This window comes from Elephas maximus, chromosome 9, assembly GCF_024166365.1.
Source record: "Elephas maximus indicus isolate mEleMax1 chromosome 9, mEleMax1 primary haplotype, whole genome shotgun sequence".
NCBI lineage: Eukaryota > Metazoa > Chordata > Mammalia > Proboscidea > Elephantidae > Elephas > Elephas maximus.
Window position 1 is genome coordinate 101,458,265 of NC_064827.1, and position 16,647 is coordinate 101,474,911.

General features: G+C 41.8%; 1 protein-coding gene across 1 annotated transcript in view; it reads left to right on the top strand.

Annotated features, from left to right (window-relative positions):
* The window catches only part of RMI1 (RecQ mediated genome instability 1), a 160,244-nt gene extending 144,477 nt beyond the window's left edge, over positions 1-15,767 (top strand). Inside the window, exon 6 of the transcript XR_007518714.1 lies at positions 12,351-15,767. The gene's annotated coding sequence lies outside the window, so the exon portion shown is untranslated. The remainder of the gene's footprint in view (positions 1-12,350) is intronic.
* The last annotated feature ends 880 nt before the right edge of the window (positions 15,768-16,647 follow it).

The following is a 16,647-nucleotide window of genomic DNA, read 5'->3' on the forward strand; positions in this document are numbered from 1 at the left end:
TTTACATTTCTAACATGTTCCCAGGTGCTGCTGCTGCTGATTTAGGGTCCACACTTTACCTAAACCTCTGCCTTACCCAAAATTCTCCTGATTCAGAGAATGGGGTCATTGGTGTTATGGTAGCCTTCTCCCTTCCCACTAAGTGGCTGGGCAGAAATTGGGGGAGGTTGCAAGTGGGGAAGAAGGCCAAATCTGGGGACTTAATTGTTTAAGGTAGGTTTGATAAAGAAGAAATTAAGGAAAAGCCTGTCTTTCATCAACTCCCAGACGATACAAGGAGGGACTATTTTCTGGATTTTACTACAATCTAGGAATGTTAAGAATGGTGATGTAAGAGTGTGCTGCTCAAAGAATTAGCCCTTGCACTAGCAGCATTGTCATCACAGGGGTGCTTATTAGAAAGGCAGAACTTCAGACCCTATCCTAGACCAGCTAGCTCAGAACCAGCATTTGACAATATACCAAGTGTTTGATATGCACATGGAAGTTTGAGGAGTACTGATGTAATGGGCAGACTTGGTGGTTAAGATACCTGAGTTTTAGCCCAAGTTCTGCCCGTGCCCAGCTGTATGGCCCTTACTGGGCCCGAAGGGTCAGGCTAGGGTGGATTAGTGATCTACATATGTTGCCTGCCAGGTTTGGGGTGCTGTAATTCTAAATCGTAGCCTGCTAGGTCCCCAGGGCCTCTGAGGTTTTGTGCTCCTCCTTTGCTGTGTCCCCTGCCCTCCTCTGAAAGCTGACGTGAACCCCCATGGGAGGACAGTGCTACCATGTTCAAGGACATGACCTCATTCCATGTACCTGAACTCTTTCTGTGAGTCCAGAATATAATCTCTTATTATGAACTAAACCGTAAGTAATCTGGGGAAAGCACACCCAGTTTGAGAGAGATGTTTAATAATAAAGCCCTTGTCCAGAGTAGCCTCTATGAGAACAACTGGGTTGGCTTCTTTGCCTTGGCCAACCTCTTGGTAACTCACGCCTCCATCTTTCTCTGTTACTGAAATATTTACCTCTCACACAGACTACCAGTTGCCACAGAGCCGATTCTGGTTCATGGCAACTCCATGTATGTCAGAGAATTTTGCTCCATAGGGTTTTTCAATGACTGGTTATTCAGAAGTAGATCAGCAGGCCTTTCTTCCAAGGTGCTTCTGGGTGGACTTGAACTTCCAACCTTTCACTTAGCAACGGAGCATGTTAACCATTTGCACCACCCAGGGACTCCTTTTACACAGAAATACCCACCAAATTAGTAAAACACTCTCTTAAGGGATTTTGAAGGTTTCCACCATATGGAAGTGCTAAAATCTCCTCAGTTTTCAGATTTGAAACGTGGCTTAATTAATATAAAATGGGCAGGAAAGATGTCTGGTGGCTTAAATTAATAAACAGGATTTGAATGTTTAATGTGCTCCATAGGATAAACTTTGTAAAGACTTCAGACATGTCAGTGTTCATATAGTATATAGATTTTCTTAAGGCCAGCTCTGTGGATGGTGCACTTACCCTCATTCAGTGCTCACAAAGCACACATTTTATATTCCTTAAATAACCCATCATCCTGTTTTGTTTTTTTGATTAATTCAAGTCTGCTTCCTCCTAAGTCTGCCCAAATTAATTAAAAATGTTTTTGACCCAGAGATGTTCCTTCTTGCCACTTTGATTGTTAGAAGTGGATTTTTAGTTGTTGTGGAGGGAAACTTCTGGCCCATTTTTCAGTTGGCCAAGTATCTGTGAAAGGCGATTTGGACAATGGTATGCAACCACCCTCATCCCAGAGCCTTCACCTCCCTCCAGAAACAGATTCCTTCCTGTTCTTTCTTTTGTCCCCTGCCAGTTTGGTTTCTACTGTCTTATTTTTTTTTCTGGGAAATTCCATGCTCCTATTTCCTTCCTCGAGGGTTTAAAAAGGTCATTGATCACAATCTCTTTCTTTGCATCCTTTGCTAGGCAGGCGTAAGGTATATGGGAGCAGGTTCTGGGAGAAAAGCCAACCTGGAATGGAGGCAGAGCTCTGGTGTTTTTTCAGGGACCAAATGCTGCAAAAACAATGGAGTTGGGTTTTCTGTGGGCTGGTTCAGGGTCAGAGGTGAGGGGAAAATAAATCTTTAATGGAAATCCTCATACCCTGGAGCCTCAATGGTTTGGTCTACAGAGCCATCTGTTGAGATGGGAGTAGGAATTACGAGAAGGAGCCAGCTCTGCAGCCAGAATCCTTACGACATTGTTTAGATTCTGTCAGGGGAGCAGCTCCTTCTATTCAAACAACATCAGATTCCAACAGTGATTTTGTGTGTGACAGGAAAGGGTTTTTTTTTGTTGTTGTTGCTTTCTGTTTTCTGTCGACACTCTGCACATGTCTTTCGTTTAAAGGAAACGAGGGCAGTCTCACATAAAAGCTTGGAGACTGTGCAAGGTTTATTGCAGCATTGTTTGGAATAGCACAGCCCTGGAGAGGACCTACGCACACCCTGATTTGGAATGGCTTAAGTAAATTATGGTGCATCTGTGAGGGGTAATATCATACAGCCTTAAAAACAAGACCGTGTAAGGCATCCTTCTATCTGATGTTCTCCAAGATCCAAAGTTGAGGGTAAAAAGAACAAGGTAGAAACCGTGTTAGGTAAGCTTCGGGGGGAGGGGGGAGGAGCACACGTATTATTCCTTGAATATGTACGTAAACACACGTGGATAGTCAACCAGCTGCTGTGGGGGCACCTCCTGCTCACGGCAACCTCACGTATGTCAAAGTAGAGCTGGGCGCCATAGGGTTTTCAGTGGCTGATTTTTCAGAAGTAGATTGCCAGGCCTTTCTTTTGAGGTGCCTCTGGGTGGGCTCCAATTTCCAACCTTTGGTTAACAGCTGAGCCTTTTAACCGTTTGCACCACCCAGGGATTCCACAGGGATAGTAGGCATAGAATATCTCTAGAAGAATGCATTGGCTGTCTAGGGAGTGAGACCATATTTCCGACCAATAGACCAATACCTTTTTTTTTTTTTTTTTAATTTTTACTTCATGTGTTACAGATTTCAATAAACAACCAAATTCAGAGATAAAGTAAAAACTCAACTGCAAAGAGGAAGAGTAGGGTACGGGACAGTTGTGGGTGCACGCTGGGGGTTCGACGAGGGGAGGCAGACCAGCTGGCTGTAGCTCCTGATGGCTTTACAGCTGCAGGCACCAGCCCTTTCACCACCCAGCTCCTATCCCCAAAGGAACACCAGGAACACCAGGAACACCTAACACCATGCTCGCTCCCCAGGCAAGGCTGCCCCCCTGAGGACCCGAGCTTCCCTCTGGAGTTCTCTGGCCTTTTGTTGGCAGCGTGTTGGCAGGGAGCAAATTGACTGGGGCTTGGGCTTGGGTAGGTGGGGGGCTGCAGGGAGGGAGGAAGGCAAAAGCCCCATAGAGGCCTGCTCTGCCAAATGTCTTCTTCCGTCCTGCTTGGTGGCGGCCCTCAAGCCATTCATTTTCAGTTTATGAAAACACTGGGGTGGGTTTAGCTTTTCCTTTGGGAAGCAAAAACCAACACAAAGAGCGTGTGTGTGGATCTCCTTTCAAAACAGTGGGGCATTTGAAACCAGTGCTGCAGCTGCCGGCTCTGTTCCAATCTCAAGCGTTTGGTTCCTGAAAGCGCTTTAAAAAGATGCTAGAGAGCCCTGAGTGCTTTGGGAACTGGAGGACTTGGAAAGCCTGTTATTTATCCCCCCTTTGCAAAAAACCCACTCTTCTAGGACACAGCTTCCCAAATTTATTACATCGTGGCACACAGAAAATGACATTATTTGAAAGTATTTGGGGGTGAAACCAGAGGAAATTTCAGAGTGTCTCTATGAGGCTTGTTAAGAAATTAAATATAGTTTCTTTATGTTATAGAATTATGATAAGGAAAAATGTATAAAGTATTATAGAAAACACTGTACTTGTTTAAAGCTTCTGAAATAAAATCTGTATAGAAATGTAAATGAGAAAATTGAGGTTGCTTTCATGAACAAAACTTTTCCTTTTATTTTGGAAACATCTGAAGCACAGACAAAGTAAAGAGCATAGTATAATGATCAGTAGCCCTTCCTCATACCCATGGTCTAAACAATTACCAACATTTTGTCTTTCAGTTTTCATCTATTTTGTCTTCCTTTTTTTTTGCTAGTATCGTTAAAAGCATATCCCAGCCTCCATTTTATTTCATCCGAAAAAGCTTCAGGATAAATCTCTAATAGGACTGTAATACCCTTGTCACCCCCCAGTAAGTTAAAAATAATTTCTCAATATTACTTAATACTCAGCCTATGTTCAATTCTCTTCATTTGTCTCAAAAATGTATTTTTATTGTTGGTCTATTTGAGTTAGGATCAAAACAAAGTTTACATTTGATTGATATGTCTTTTAAGTTTCCTTGAATCTATAACATGAACATAACATTTTTATGTGTAAAAAAACCCCAAAACCAAACCAGTTGCCGTCAAGTTGATTCCAACTTATAGTGACCCTAGAGGACAGAGTAGAACTGCCCCATAGAGTTTCCAAGGAGTGACTGGTGGGCTTGAACTGCTGACCTTTTGGTTAGCAGCCTGTAGCACTTAACCACTACACCACCAGGGTTTCCTTTTTTATGTGTATACTAAAATTTATTTATTCATAAGTTACATCTCCCTATTTTTTAAAAAAAAAAACAATTTTACTGAGATATAATTCACATGCTGTGGTAGTCTGAAAAATGACCTTCCAAAGATAAAGGTCCTAATTCCCGGAACCTGTAAATATTACCTTATATAGTAACAGGGTCTTTGCAGATGTGATAAAGTTAGGGATTTTGAGATGAGAAGACTATCCTGGATTATCAGGATGGGCCCTAAATGCAGTCACAAGTATCCTTATGAGAAGGAGGCAGAGGGAGATTTGACATACAGAGGAGAAGGGGATGTAAAGATGGAGCAGAGAGAGATTTGAAGGTGCTGGCTTTGAAAATTGTATATGGCCACAAGCCAAGGAATGCTGGCAGCCACCAGAAGCTGGAAGAGGGAAAGAATAAATTCCCCCATAGAGCTTCCAGAGGGAGCGCGGTCCTGCTGACGCCTTAATTTTGGTCCAGTGATACTAACTTTGGACATCTAGCCTTCAGAACCATGATAGAATAAATTTCTGTTGTTTTAAGCAACTAAATTTGTGGTCATTGGTTACAGCAGCCCCAGGAAACTAATCTATCTACCGTACAATTCACCCATTTAAAGTGTACAACTCAGTGGCTTTTAATATAGTCACAGAGTTGTATAACCATCACCACAATCAATTTTAGAACATTTTCATGGCTCCACAAAGAAACTTTGTACCCATTTGTAGTCACTCCCTATTCCCTCCACCCCCAGCCCTACATCTCCACAATTTGCCTAAAAAACCACAAAAACCAAACCCGTTGCCATTGAGTCGGTTCCGACTCATAGCAACCCGATAGGATGGAGTAGAACTGCCTTGTAGGGTTTCCAAGGAGCACCTGCTTGGTTCGAACTTCTGACCTTTTGGTTAACAGCGGTAGCTCTTAACCGTTACACCACAATTTGCCTATTTCATGTAAACGGAATCATTCAGTATGTGGTCTTTTGTGTCTGGCTTTGCCTAGCATAACGTTTTCACAGTTCACCCATGTTGTAGCACATGTCAATAATTCATTCCTTTTTATTGCTGAATAAGAACATAACTTTTTAATAATTTATAAGCTTCAAATGTCTCTGAGCAAATCTTGGTCAAGATTTTTAAATGGCAACCTTTTCAAAATATTGACAGTCACCATGGAAACTTTGTATAAATCAGTGCTTAAAAATGCTTAAACTATTTTTACAACCATTTAAAAATTTGCAACAGTTGAAATTCTGTTTAGAGAATCTAGCAACTCTTTCTTTGCTCTCTTTAGTGGTGGAATGGGTTTCCAACATGTGAATGGGTGTCAAATCCAATAGAAGTTTTGTATAGCAAGTGTTTCAAGACAATGATAAAGCTCTGTTAGTGCTTGGACACCACTCAGAGGGCACAGAAGCCATAAATGGGCAGAAGTATTGGACAGATATAAAGACAAAGATGGGGGACTGTACCTGGAGCTGATGTGCCAGCAACCTCAGCCCAGCCTTCTCAGACCTGCTACATGCTACACATGTGCCCTACCTCTTCTTTAGCAGCTAGAACTGCCCTTGATCATGGGGACAAAGATGTGCTGCTGTGGGCTGCTGAGGCAGACAGTCAAGTTGTAGGGCATTTCCTTGGTCTCTCTCATTCTATCATGGTGACAAGGACTCTGGGTGTTCTAGTGTCCCTCATCATGCTCACCCCATCTGTCTTAGGCTGGGTTCTCTAGAAAAGCAAAACCAGTAAAGTGTATAAATATATATATAGAGAGAGTGAGAGACAGAGACAAAGACAGAGAAAGAGAGAGATTTATATCAAGGAAACAGCTCACGTGATTGTAAAGGCTGGAATGTCCCAAGTTCATGGATCGAAATAGAGGTTTCTCCTGATTCATGTAGCCACAGGGGCTGGCGAACCCAAGATCAGCAGGTCAGAGAGCAGGGCTCTTGCTTACAGGCTGTGAAGGTCTATGAATTCCAAGATTGGCAGGCAAGACCGCAAGGCTTCTCCTGATTCACATAGCTGCAGGGGCTGGTGAACCCAAGATCAGCAGGAGAGCAGTGCTCTGCTCATAGGCTGTAAAGATCAATGAATTCCAAGATCAGCAGATAAGCTGCTGACTCAAGTCCCAAGAACTGGAGGTCAGACCAGTAGGAGGCAGCTGCAGGAACTAGAGAGGGCAAAAGCGAGAACATCTGCTTATATTCAGATGCAGGCTATATACCCAAGGAAACTCCCTTCAATTGATTGCCTACTCACAGCAGATCCCATCATGGGGTAATCACATATAAACACTGAAGTCATGGCCCAGTCAAGTTGACACACAATCTTAACCATCACACCATCAGACACCGCTCTACTGGGGCTGCCCTGTGAGGACCCCTACACCAGGTTAGCGGTGGCCAGCAGCACACTGTGACTCATTCATAGTTCACACATTGGCACACCCATTGTAAAGCTATACTCTAGCTTGACCAACAGCATTTGGGGCCAGTGTGGGGCATAGCTAGTCCCTCCCAGCTTTGGAAACCCACTGCCGTCGAGTCGATTCCGACTCATAGCGACCCTGTAGGACAGAGTAGAACTGCCCCGTAGAGTTTTCAAGGAGCGCCTGGTGGATTTGAACTGCGGACCTTTTGGTTAGCAGCTGTACCACTTAACCACTACGCCACCATTTTGGAGGCCTGGTCAATTTCTATGGACCAGTGACTGCTATGTCTCCCTCTTTCTGAACATTAGTGTCTAGTGTGGTTACCTTATCCTTGTATTGACATTGTATGTTGTATATTTGAGGAGACCTGGTGGTGCAGTGGTTAAGAGCTCGGCTGCTAACCAAAAGGTTGATGGTTCAAACTTACTAGCCACTGTGTGAGAGAAAGTTGTGGCAGTCTGCTTCTGTAAAAATTATAGCCTTGAAAACCCTATGGGGCAGTACTTCTTTGTCCTATAGAGTCTCTGTGAGTCAGGATCGACTCGATGGCAGTGAGTTTGGTTTTTTTGTTTTTGGTTGGGTATTTGGGGAGCAGATAACTTGTCGTTATAGATCACAGAACTTCTGATCAAGAGAAACTGTATCTGAGGAGTCCCACCTGTATCTGGGCTCAGGTGATGAAGTCATGGACTTAGAGCTGATGTTGTAATGAAACAAGATTTTTTGGATCTTGCAAGGAGGTGAGTGTAATTTGGCAGGGATCCAAATTGTGGCTAGAGGGTGGAATGTCTTTAAAAATAAATTTAAAAAACGCTTGTTGGCTGTTGAATTAACTCCTAGTCGTGGTGATCCCATAGGTGTCAGAGTAGAACTGTGTTCCCTAGGGTTTCCAATGGCTGATTTTTTGGAAGTAGGTTGCCAGGCCTTTGTTCTGAGGCACTTCTGTGTAGACTCGAACCTCTGACCTTTTTGTTAACAGCTGAGCATGTTAACCATTTGCACCACCCAGGACTCCCATCTCCAAAAAATAGCTTCCATCAATTCTTCCCTCACTGTGTGCTCATACTAGTACTCCATTAAGAGGTAGATTTATTTTTACTGCCCTTGAATTTGGGATGGCTCAATGGCTACTTTGTCCAATAGAATATAGTGGAAGTGATGCTCTAAAATTTATGTGGGAATTCAAAGACCTAAAATATCCAAAACAATCTTGAGAAGTGGGTAGGCTGGGTGCTGGAAGTGGAGTAGGCTCCTTGAATCCCCATATGCATCTTTAGGTCCATTTTCCAGATGAGGAAACCAGTCTCAAGTGAAGTAACTTCCTGGTAAAGCTTTTGAACAGAAAAATGAGACGCCACAAAAATCAGGACCCCAGGAGGGGCAACAGGACAATGGGATGAAAGAAGAAATAACTGATGAAGAAGATAACTTCATTCATGATAATAGCTGTTGTACGTTCTGTAGGGAAGTTAGGCCTTAACTGTTAAATTTTGTTTTTCTTAAGAAACATTCTTCTGTAATTGTTTCATAAGGTTTACAGGATTGCCCAAGCAATTTGTGCTTGTGGAAGAATTCCGGGCAAATGCTTTTCGAATGTTACTCCTTGATTGATTAATTGCTTCCACAAGAGTCTAATGAGTAGACTTTTATCTGGAAAATGCCTTCCTCAGCCCTCGCCCAGAAGCCAGAACCCATTCCTTGTAACTGATAGTAGTCCATTTGCCCACTCCCACTCCCCATGCAGTTTTTTGTCAATGACAGTTCACAGATTTTCTTCCCTGGAGACCTTAGGGACACAAACAAACACTTGCCAGCTTGGACAGCGCTTTGAACAACCCTGCCAGGAAGTCAGGGAACAGCTGGTCTCCCAGTCCAAGAGGAAGAGTAACAGGAAGCAGATTTAAGTTTCAACAGGGACAACATAAGTTTGACATAAATGACAACTGTTTAACTCTAGAAGATTTCCTTCTTTGGGGCCTAAGAAAAGCACTAGACTAGGCAGCTATGTGTGGGATGATTTGGGTGTATTTCTGCCTAGACACAGAGAAGAGATTTATGACGTCTTTATTTTTTTATAGTTTATTTATTTTTGGATTACGAAAGTACTACTTGCTCATTGTTTCGAACTCAGAAAATACAGAGCGATACATAGAACATAAATATTTCTCATAACCCCCCTACCCAATCATAGCCACCTATTAGCAGTTTGATGTATTTCCTTGAGTTATTTTCATATATATGTAAAGTGTATGCACAATTTTGCATCTTGATTTCTCTCATTTAGCATTTTTTCACATTATTAAATATCCCTCAAAAGCCCATTTTTAATGGCTGCATAATAATCTCTTTCAAGAATATATCATAATTACTACTATCATTTCCTTATTTATGTCAATTTAAGTTGTTTATAACTTCTCAATATTATAAATAAGAGCTGGGATAAAAAGCTTTAATTATAAATCTTTGTCTATGTTTCTGATTCCTTCCTTGGAATGGATTCCTCTATAGCTGCTCTTCTCATGATGTGACAACTTAACTACCTCTACCAGAATCAGATATAAATGCAGATCGGGGATCCTACCCCAGATTTATTGAATCTGAATCTCTGAGATCAGGGCCTGGGAATCACCTTTTAAAGAAAATCTCCTGGAATTTTTAGGCGCACTGAATATTGAGCTCCATAGCTCTATGGGAAGTACTGGATGATTGAAGGGTAATCCATCAGTTGCCATGAATTTGATTCTGGCTTATGGCGACCCCATGTGTGTCAGAGTAGAGCTGTGCTCCAAAGGGTTTTCAATGGCTGATTTTTCAGAAGCAGATTGCCAGGCCATTCTTCTGAGGTACCTCTAGGTAGACTTCAATCTTCAAACTTTTGGTTAGTGGCTCCCTTCAGAAAGGCTCATGCTTTAGTCCACATTGAGAATAAAGAAATATGAGATGTAATTCTCAGTGCTTCGATTTTGGAAAATTCAGCTTACAAGGCATCTTTTTGGCTAAGCATTTCCAGGTTTTAGCTGCCAGCATGAGTGAGAACTATGATAGGATTATTGTTGTTGTGTGATTTAGACTCATAGCAGCCCTATACGACAGAGTAGAACTGCCCCATAGGGTTTCCTAGGCTGTAAATCTTTGTGGGAGCAGATCTCCAGGTCTTTTCTCTCACTGAGTGGCTTGTGGGTTTGAACTATTGATCTTTCAGTTAGTAGCCCAAGGCTTAACCATTTCATCACCATGGCTCCTTGTGATACAATTACTAGCCAACAAATAAAATCAACCTTTGTGATGCTGACAAAGTATTTATTCTATACTAATGCATTTTTAATGCATTTGAAAGTGGGTACAGTGTTATTTGCCTGAGCAAAATACAGCAATTTTACTGTCTTGGGTTGGGTTCTCCAGAGAAGCAAAACCAGTGAAGCATATATCTCTATCTCTGCCTCTGCCTCTGCCTCTATCATCTATCTATCTGTCTATCTGTCTATCATCTATCATCTCTCTATCATCTCTCTATCTATCATCTATCTATCATCTATCTCTCTATCTATCTAATCTATCTCCCTACATATGTATCTATCCATCTATCTACATTTATCTCAAGGAAATGGCTCACATGGTTACAGAGGCTGGCAAGTCCCAAGTCTATGGGTCAGGCATCAGGCTGGAGGCTTCTCTTGACTTACATAGCTGGCGGGGTTGATGAACCCAGGATTGGCAGGTCAGATGGTAGTTACTGGGTCCTGGGCTTTGGAGATGAATCCAAGATCAAAAGATCAAAAGGCAATATGTTAGGCCACTGGCTTAAGTCCCCAAAACCAGAAGCCAGATGCAGGATTAAGAGTGAGCAAAACCCAGTGACCTTTGCCAGAACATCCATATATATCGGATGTAGGCCACACCCCTGAGGAAATTCCCCTTACAACTGACTGGCTGATAACATCAGATCACATCATGGAGGTGATTACTACATCATTACATAACTGCCAAACCACTGAGACTCATGGCCCAGCCAAGCTGACAAACAACTTTAACCATCACATTTACCTTAGAAATGTTACCTTCTTCCTGACTCTCATTTTCATGCTGATGGTGGGACAAAAGAGTGGCTTTGAGAAAGGCTTGGTTCCATGATGTCAGCATGATTTGACCTTTGGAGGTATATCCAGTATGTTGCTATTATGTGCTTCCTCCTTCCTTCCAGGACCTTTGAAAAAATAACCGTTTAATGGTGGGAATTCATAATTTTTTGACCTTGCCCGACTAAGTCACTCACAATTGTGTAAACTTGAGGAAATCCCCAGGCCCCCCACTTGAGTTTGGTGAGAATTTGTCTTTTATCGTCCTCCTAATGGTAAAGTTGAAGTACCTTGAATACTTCTTGGAAGAGAAATCAGCAGTTTTTGGTTTTGTTTTGGGTTGTTTTTGAGAAAAATGTGAGCATGTGTCTTAATTATCTCGTGCTGCTATAATAGGAATACCACAAGTGGGTGGCTTTAACAAACGGAAATTTATTTTCTCACAGTTTAGGAGGCTAGAAGTCCAAATTCAGGGTGCCAGCTCTAGGGGAAAGCTTTCTCTGTGGCTCTGAAAGAAGGTCCTTGTCTCTTCAGCTTCTGTATCCTGGTTCCTTGGAGATCTCCATGTGGCTTGGCATCTATCTTCCCCCACCTCTGCTTGCTTAACCCACTCGTTTTATATTTGTAAAGGATTGACTCAAAACACAGCCTACACTAAGCCTGCCTCATTAACATAACAAAGACTACCCATAGAGGTTAGGATTTACAGCACATACTTTTGCGGAACACAATTCAATCCACAACAGCATGGTTCGGGCACTCAGAGAGGGAGCTGTGCTGGGCTGTGCTGCATTTTCAGGTTGCAAAAAAATTTTTTTTTTTTTTTTTATTGGGAACAAAGGCTGGTCAATGTTGCTTTTAAGCCTGCGGGCATGTTTCTGTGAACTCAACATACCACCTTCAGTTGTTAATCTAAATTGCCTTTCTGATTCCAGTTTGTTTTTTAGTGGGTTTGGGTAGCATCACCCAGTTTCTAAATTGACTACTGAATGTCCCAGTTTAAGCTGACTTTGTTGTTGTTGTGTTAGTTGGCATTGAGTTGGCTCTGACTCATGGCAACCCCATGTACATCAGAAGAAAATGTTGCCCGGCTCTCTGCCATCTTCACAATCTTGGGTATGCTTCAGTCCATTGTTGCAGACACTGTATTTTGAGTGCCTTCCAACCTGGGGAGCTTATCTTCCATCACTATATCAGACAATATTCTGTTGTGATCCACAGGTTCCCACTGGCCAATTTTTGGAAGTAGGTCACCAGGCATTTCTTCTTAGTCTGGAAGCTCTGCTGAAACCTGTCCACCATGGGTAAGTCTGCTGGTATTTGAAATACAGGTGGCATAGCTTCCAGCATCACAGTAACACACAAGCCACCACTGACTGACAGATGGATGGTGATTTTAGAGGCTTCAAACTGGCACAACCTGGGTGACTGAACGTAAGGTTCTGACTCCACGCACTTTGTGATGGCTAAGATTGTGTGTCACCTTGGCTGGGACATGATTCTCAGTGTTTATATGTGATCACCCCCATGATGGGATCTGCTGTGAGTAGCCAATAAGTCGAAAGGGAGTTTCCTTGACTATGTAGACTGCATCCAGGTATGAGTTGACGTTCTGGCTATTGCCTGCTCTGGATCCTGCAGCTGCCTCCTGATCATCTGACCACCGGTTCTTGGGACTTGAGCTAGCAGCTTATCTGCTGATCTTGGGATTCACTGATCTTCACAGCCTGTGAGCAAGAGCCCTACTCTCTGACCTGCTGATCTTGGGTCTACCAGCCCCTGCGGCTATGTGAATCAGGAGAAGCCTCTATCCTGATCCATGGACTTGGGGCGCTTCAGCCTCTACAATTGTGTGAGCCATTTCCTTGATATAAATCTCTCTCTCTATATATATTGGAAATCCTGGTGGCGAAGTGGTTAAGTGCTATGGCTGCTAACCAAAAGGTCAGCTGTTTGAATCTGCCAGGTGCTCCTTGGAAACTCTATGGGGCAGTTCTACTCTGTCCTAGTGTCACTATGAGTTGGAATCGACTTGACGGCAATAGTTTGGCTTTTTGGTTTTTTATATATATATTATATGCTCTACTGGTTTTGCTCCTCTAGAGAACCCAGCCTAAGACACACCCCATTATCCTAAGAGGCCTCTCTCACTCATTCCCTCAGCTGTCTCCCCAAATTCTGGAGATGTTAGGATATAGAAAATGCACCTAATGCTGTCAAAAAAAAACAAAAACAGAGGTTCTCTGTCCTGTAGGCTCAAAACTTGCCTATTCATTGTTACTGGAATTTTTTCATACAAAAGAATGATTGATCGATAAATTAACTATGACTCCCGTGAAGATAAAAGAAATCTGAAATATAGTGGCCGTCATAAAACAGGCAGTCCTTTTCCCTAAAATGAGTTGAGTGCTAGAAATAAAGATTTGTAAGGTCAGAGGCGAGTCCCTGGGTGGTGGAAATGGTTAACACTCTTGGCTGCTAACCGAAAGGTTGTAGGTTTGAGTGCACACAAAGCTACCTCAGAAGAAAGGCCTGTTGATCTACTTCCAAAAAATCAGCCACTGAAAACTCTCTGGAGCACAGTTCCGCTTTGGACGTACATGGGGTTGCCATGAGTCTGAACTGACCCCATGGCAACTAGTTAAAGTCAAAAGAAAACGAGATGAACTGAGAATCTGTGGGTAGCTGGTACTAAGCAAAATGCAATAGGTTTTCCTTGTCTACAGGTTCAAAGATGACAGTGGCACATTTCTTTGTAGCTGCTTATCTTCTTGTTAACCTGGAAGCACCCTAGGTTTCAGGAGCTGGCGGGAAGCTCCTTGTCTATAAGTACTCCTTGACAATATTTAAAAAGCTACCTCTCCCAAAGCCATCTCTTACATTTGTGAGACTGCTGCCAATAGTTATTCCTTGCAAACAGCAAGGAGACTTAAAAACAGCAACAGCACCTCTCTAAGCCTCCCTCAGCCCTCTTTATCATTTTTCCCCTTTAGTGAAGGGAAATTGGAGTGCTGTATTGTGTCAGGGCTGGGGGAGTCACAGAGATCCGAATGGGAAGCAAGGAGCCCACTGACTGCCCTGGGCCAGGTGTTGCATGATTATAAAATGGAAGAATGGCTAATAACTCATCTTAGCGTGTTTGTCAATGCGGTTGGCTCTCTATGATGCAGAAGACGTTGCTGGAGACAATGTGTGGCCTCTCGTCTCTCCTATTCATTAACAATGCACTGTGGGCTGAAACACAGGCTCTATTATGAGACCCAACAATGACTGGGACCCTGCATCAAATTGTAATTATGTTTGATCAGGGCCGGGGTACAGTTGCTATAATCAGCATCACTCAGAATTAATTTTGCGCTTGTGAAAGGATATGAGATGAGATTGATTTAATGGTAACCAAAGCAGCCCCCTTTTCTAAAACTCTCTAAGCTTAAAGAACGAAACAGGAGAAAAAGGACGGCAAAGGAAAACAGGGAGACAACTATTTTAATTCCGTCAATTTTATCTCAACTAGATGGGGGAGACGTGTTACAGGAAGAGCAAATATAGTATAGCCAGGTGATCACTGCCTGGGTCCTAGAAGCCTTTGTAGGTCTCCTTACGTGCCTAAAGCAGATTCTGCGATGCTTAATTGCCTCTCCCTTTTTAGCTCTCTCACATGTGTTTGGAGAGAGCCTGATTAGGGAAAGGATTTCAATTTGCAGGAAAGGAAGGAAGAAATCCAAGCTGGGCAAAATTTCTTTACTCTGGTAAGAATAACTTGTTCAGCCATTTACTTTTGGATATTTGAATATAAATAAATACATAATTATATATTCATCCTATCCTATCACAACCGTTATCCTAAAGGTTGGTGGTTCGAACCTACCTTGCAGTATCTTGGAAGGTAGGCCTGGTGATCTGCTTCTGTTAAGTCAAGAAAACCCCATGGAGCATAGTTCTACTCTGTAACACATGGGGTCACCATGAGTTAGAATTGACACAATGACAACTAAGAACAACAACAATATTCTATCATATCTATATCTATATATCTCAGATCCAGTGACCACTGGCACAAATGAGAGCAAAGAGAGGATTTTGGAGACTTGTTAGTGAGAGATTTGGAGTTACAGAGATGTGGGAGGTGTGGTAAGGGGACCATGTCTAATTCCTCGCTATCTGAGTGCTTGTTACATTGTTTTCAAGTTAGCAAGGTGCTGCTCTGGGAATGGAATCTTACCGTCAGGTTTGAGATAATAGCAGAACATGTGTGCATACACTTAAATATTTTCATTTATTTGCACACACGTGTATGCTGGTACACCTAATTTGCTCCATTCACATGTGTTGGGTTAAATGAAATATTTGCTCTTTCTCTTCTTTTTCTCCCTGACAGATTTATGAATCCCTTCCCACCACATTAGCTTCAAGTGTGGAAACATTACAGCCATTTTGAGGATAGACTACTCTTAAAATAGGTAGAGAAAGGCAGAAGCTTTTTTCTTAAATATATCTGAGATTATCTTGTGGATAAAAAAATGGCATGAAAATATTTTCGGTCATTTAAGTGTGTAGGAAGTGTTGAAACAAAGTATAATCTCTTCCCTGTTTTTAAAAAAAGAACTCTGGCTCTTTTTTTCTTTCTTGGATTCCACACCAGAGCTATTCAAATAATAAAAGTGTAATTAAACACCATGAAGAAATCATAAAGCTGATGTTGGTGCATATTATTACATATCTGACTACCTAGAATTTTCATGTGTAGGTTTATTTTTATGTCATATGTTAATTACGATGTTTGAGGATTGAATAAAACAACAAATTTAGCTAAAGTTCACTTCAGCTCTTTGGGGTTGGAGGTTTTACAAAGCTTTAAAATTATACCACCAAAGGCAGTCACTCTTACATGTCAGTGGGCTTCCCTTCCAGAATATTTCTGTGTGAATATAAACACATAAGTATTTTAATAAAGCTATGATGACACCAATCTATTTCAGCACTCTGAGTTATCTGAAGAGCAACACACAGAATGACAGATAAACACATTCTTCCAAAACATCAGTTGCAAACTTGCCAGCTAGTAACATGTATATTTTAAGAAGAAAGAAAATCCACCTGGATGCAATGCTATAATGCAATATTTTTGCAAAAATACGGATAAGTAATGAATATTTCTGAATGTGTTATTTTCTATCTGAACAATTTCATTCTGTATGGCGACATGCTGATTGGTGCATTAGGGCATTAGGGCCTTGTTAGCATGACATCCTGTGAATATATTGTTACAGTAATTTCTGCTAAAGGCTTAGATAGCTTATGTTGTTCAGGTAAAGACAGAGTTTTAAATAAAAGTACAAAAACACATACACATGAATGAATCGTATTTAAATCCTGGTTTGAGCAAACCATTGTAAAATTTTATTTTTTGGACTATTATGGAAATTTGAAGATGGACTGAGTACTACATGATATTATGGGACTATTAATTTTATTGGGTGTGGTAGTGTATTTGGCATTTTCGAAATATAAGAAATTT